The 5,284-nt window shown below is 43.5% G+C and overlaps 1 protein-coding gene across 2 annotated transcripts in view; it reads left to right on the top strand.

Annotated features, from left to right (window-relative positions):
* Positions 1-1,125: 1,125 nt before the first annotated feature.
* otud7a (OTU deubiquitinase 7A) overlaps positions 1,126-5,284 on the top strand; it is a 56,932-nt gene continuing 52,773 nt past the window's right edge. The window contains exon 1 of one of the 2 annotated variants that reach the window (XM_080761711.1): positions 1,126-1,266. The gene's annotated coding sequence lies outside the window, so the exon portion shown is untranslated. Of the gene's footprint in view, positions 1,267-1,353; positions 1,422-5,284 lie in introns of those variants that run through there. The other variant, XM_080761713.1, reaches the window with a different exon arrangement.

Raw genomic sequence — 5,284 nt, 5'->3', positions numbered from 1 at the left:
AAACTGTCCACTTGGACAAGAAAACGAAGGTTTACTTCGCACAAACCCGACGCAGTACAGAAAGAGAAATGCAGTGAAGAATTTCATCGTACTTTTCCCGAGGACTCCACTCCAGACTCGCTCTCCGTGCAGCAGGTGTAGACACTGACACTCTGGAGTTTGGGCGCTGTGACCAACCCAGATCAAACTTGCTGGACCAGTTCGCTGAAGAGCGACTGGACAATGAGACTGAATTGCGGCCAGATTTTAATGAGTAACCCTAAAAGTAAATAAAAACCCGGTCCTGTATTGTAACAGGTAGATATAGATAGAAGGACATTATAATATAAATGTACAGGTTGGTTGATTGATTGGTTGGTTAGGTTGATTGATTAATTTCTCCCTCTGAAAAATTGGGAGTTGGGACTCGGGAGTGTAGGCCTACTGTGGACTGCAGGCTGGTTGACTATCTATATCATAAATGGTGAAATGTAGGATATACACATATGTTATTTCTTAATTATGCCAGTGCCAGTTTGTTTGTCAATCGTGAAAAGAAAGACACAGATGGAGATGGGCCACATGACCATCCATTATATTATTGTCTTACGGGCGCCATCCACAGGTCTAAATGAAACATGCAGGGAATAATAGACTATTATGTCGATCGAACAATTTTTTTCCATAGTGACTAAGTGAATTAAGTATAAGTATAACTAAGTCGAGATTGCAAAGTAGTAGGCAGTTATACAATGTATAGGCCTATAGGTTGTTGGTGGGCCGCGGTGGCTACATAAATAAAAATACCACATAGAAACGAGCTAAACTGAGCTACCCGGCCTGAACTGTTGCTGTTCATTTTAATTTGTATTTTCTGCCGATATGACTGCACGTCTCTCTCTCTCTCTCTCTCTCTCTCTCTTTCGATCTATCTCTCTCATTTTAATTCGTCAAATAATAAATCCAATCAATAAAATCATTCAATCGCTCAAAAAAGAATAAATCCCAATCAGCGCTGCCTGCCCAGTGCAGCCTACATGAATGAGGGCGTGGCCCAAACAAATGTTCACGGGCTGACGTCACACGACGGTGGTGGAGGAGCCGAAGGGGAGGCGTGACTTTGTTCTGCTGCAGCGAGAGCGAGCGGAGGAATATGACATGGGGATGAGAGAGAACAAGACCGAGGAGACAGCGTCCGGGCTGATTGGAATTAAACCTGTTCGCCAGAGGTCTGGAGGGCTGCGAACGTGGCGATGATGTGGAGTAACGGAGACTGAAAAGACAACGGTAAGGCACTCTGCTGTGCAGTTGTTGTCTCTGTCTGCAGCGACACACACAGTAGTCACAGACAGACAGCCAGGCCAGGCCACGCACGTCTCTTCTCGTTTGATATTGAACACGATACCACTGCAGACAGAGACAGGTGCACCTGCATGTATATGGTACGTGTATTCAACTTGGAAATACATTTGAGGTGTGTGTGTGTGTGTGTGTGTGTGTGTGTGTGTGTGTGTGTGTGTGTGTGTGTGTGTGTGTGTGTGTGTGTGTGTGTGTGTGTGTGTGTGTGCGTGTGTGTGCGTGTGCATATGTGTATGTGTGATGTCTGTATGCTCGCTGGACGCAAATATGCATTAATGGCAGATAATGCTAACAAGGCTTGGAATGTTAGAGACTCGAAGTCGAAGATCCACGCAGCAAATATGGATGTAGCCTATCTGAGTCCCATTTTATAGACCTGTGTGTGTGATGTGGGGAGTGGGGACAGTCGGACACTGTCACATAAGGCAGCATAATGTGTCAGACAGCCCAATAGAGAAAGAGAGAGAGAGAGAGAGAGTGTGTGTGTGTGTGTGTGTGTGTGTGTGTGTGTGTGTGTGTGTGTGTGTGTGTGTGTGTGTGTGTGTGTGTGTGTGTGTGTGTGTGTGTGTGTGTGTGAGAGAGAGAGATAGCTTATGCCGAGCTAAAATAGTTGACTGTTATTGTATTGTCTTGGTTCTCTACATCTACGATGCCACACTACTACTAGGCTAATCATCGTCACGCTGTGTTTGGGGGATGAAAGTGAAATCGATTTTGTATGTGAATGGTGGTGAAACACAAGACGCATGTGTTCTGAAACGTGAATCACAACAACCTGAATGTATTTCACTCGAAATGTCAGTTAGACTGGTTTGGTTTAATAGTAGGCTATAGGTGTCCAATTTAGGCCTATCCATATGATGCTTGTTTTAGGCCTGTAATAATGATGAATGGGCTATACTGAATCATGGTCAAAACACACACAGGCTTTGCAATTCCATTATGCTATACGTTATTTACTGTGCATTGTGCAGTAGCTTATGGTTGAGCTCAGTAAAGGGAAACAAACACCACCTTGTGCCCAATGTATTGCATGGTCAATACTGATTGAATGAATAATTGTTTTGGCTATATTCTGGATGTAAGCAACTCAGACCTCACCAGTGAACCCATTACTCAGGTTTGTGAGATGGGCAGTTGACACTAGTCGGGGCTGATTTGGAGATGGACACAATAATCAGTTCAGAGCAACAGTCGAGCCATGCCATGGCATGCCCCTGTATCCGGCCATGTCAGCAGCACAGAGGGGCAGGGCTCTAGGAAGAGGGGCACTTGGCACCTGATCAGTTACCACAGGGAATTCTGTTCCTGTCACTGGCATTTAGCTCCAGAAAAGCAGAGCAGGGATGGCGGCTGCTGTTGAACTCAGTTGGGCTTTCATGTCACTGTGGCTGTGCCGTGATATCAAACAGCCTCTCAGGTCATACAAAATGACAGTTGCTTCTAAACATCTGGGCCAGTTTCTCCCAGTATACTTCAAAAACTTCACTCACAGATTAAAATGCCTCATAGGCCCTCAAACCTGATTATCCAATCTTTGCATTATGGAAAAATACTGTCTCACTTCACATTGCACAGTGTTACTTACAATGGCCACCACTACAATGCTGTTTTCACTCACACTTGGTATTAGACAAGAGTAAAAAATATAATAAAAATAAAGAAATCCTGTTCATCTGGAAAGAATGGACCCAAACTAGAGGCTAAACTCAACTGTACGTGTGAAACAAATCCATGTCTGATTCCTCCCCAAAGTTCTTCACAGCAGCGCTGTTTTCTGCCCCCTCATTGGCGTAACTCTCAATACAATTGTGTTCTGAGTCAATTCGCCCATGGCAATGGCCCAATCACTGCATGGCTTTGAAGTGGGCATATCTCCACTGGTGGGGGAGCAATGTTAAGTGTCCTGCAGGTAGGAGGCCAGGGGTGGGCCACAGAGGTGTGTGTGTGTGTGTGTGTGTGTGTGTGTGTGTGTGTGTGTGTGTGTGTGTGTGTGTGTGTGTGTGTGTGTGTGTGTGTGTGTGTGTGTGTGTGTGTGTGTGTGTGTGTGTGTGTGTGTGTGTGTGTGTGTGTGTGTGTGTGTGTGTGTGTGTGTGTGTGTGTGTGTGTGTGTGTGTGTGTGTGTGTGTGTGTGTGTGTGTGTGCGGCCTGTGCGCGGCGCCCGCGCGCAAACGACACTCTCAATGACACTGAATTTCAGGTGAATAACACCAAAGATTGAATATCTTACTATGTTCGACTGTCGGTGCTCATCGATCATTGTTTTCGTGTGAAGTGAGGGGCGCTCTTATCATCATACATCATCTCATTCTGGCCAATCAAAATTTGCTTCAAATGAACTTTTCTTCAATGTTTGTGTTTACACATTTTTATTTATTTGATGGAGTAAATTGTATACTTGGAGCCGTGATTGTGGTTGTACTTACAGTACCTTACACTTTAAGTGAGACCAGTCCCCCCTCCTTTTCCCTCCTTTACCCCCATTGTTTTCCCTTACAATAACTGAACTAAAGTGAACAGTGTGATACATTTGACCTTTTTATTTTATTTTTGATACACAGGTATGCACAGTCAAATCCTGACATACTTAAAGGAGAATTCCATACTAGAAGGCTTTCTTACCTTTATTTGTAGTTGTTACGTCCCCACCAAAGAGGTCCAGGTGTTATTTTGTGCAAAAGCGCATTATTGGCTATTTCCCATACCATATATATGAATTGCATTGCATTGCATTGAATTGAATGGGGCATAGGGTGTAATTTGCTTATTTCCATCACTCAAAAATAAATGTATATATCCTCTCTTCATAATGTAAATAGTATCCCAAGCGGCACACTTTACTACTTATTTCGAGGGAAATAAGCAAATTAGCACAAAAACCCAAACCCCATTGAGGGCTTATGGTAGGGGAAATAGCCAATAATGCACTTTTGTACAAAATAACACCTGGACTTCTTTGGTGGGGACGTAACAACTACAAATAAAGGTAAGAAAGCCTTCTAGTATGGAATTATCCTTTAAGTCTCTTGAAAGGCGCTATACGCTATTATTATTACTTGCACAAGCAGCACGCGCAAGTACTGTGGTCGTGCTCGTACGAATGTGCGTATGCTTGGAGGTATATGTTGATGGAGACATAATGAAGATATGTTTCAATGTCGGGTTATAACTGGCTGTCGATGGTGACGTAATTAGGATATGTTTCAGTGTCGGCCTGTCGGATTAATTAAAGGTAATATCTGTATGTAATAACATGTAATGTATGTAATCTGAAACCAATCTTTATTACATCACCATCGAAAGCCAGTTATACCCCGGCATTGATACATATCTTAATTAAGTCACCATTAACATCAGTATATATACCAGCCAGCCGACCACAGTATAGTACTTTCAACTTACAACTTGCATAATGTATACATACAGGTTACCTGTTACCCAACCAATATTGAAAGTATATCGTAATTACGTCACCATTGACAGCCAGTTATAAATACTAAAGTCGGGTGACTTTAGTATTTAATTCCAATGTTTTACAGAGAGGCTGAGATTTGAACGTTCGTAGCGGTCGACAGAGTACAGTTCTAGTTATTATTATTATTGCGACCATAGGTCACAGTTTACCATGAAAACCTGCATTTCCTGTCAGTCACGCTGCCTTATGACATCACACCTCCATATATGGTCACACCTCGTGACACCATGCCTCCATATACAGTATGGTCACGCCTCGTGACATCCAGCCTCCATGGTCATGCCTCGTGACATCACGCCTTGTGACATGTCATGCCACCATATATCATGGCAGTCTCCATATAAGAAGATCACTACACAGGACACTGACCTCATAAAACCCTGGATTGCCATAGCCTACATAGAAGACTGGATCATCACCTAGATCTGCATATATGGAGCCGGCCAGCAACTCTACTTCTGACCTCAAACC

Source organism: Protomyctophum bolini, assembly GCF_963924005.1.
Source record: "Protomyctophum bolini genome assembly, chromosome: 4".
In the NCBI taxonomy this organism is placed as follows: Eukaryota; Metazoa; Chordata; class Actinopteri; order Myctophiformes; family Myctophidae; genus Protomyctophum; species Protomyctophum bolini.
This window is presented reverse-complemented; position numbering and strand designations above follow the sequence as displayed.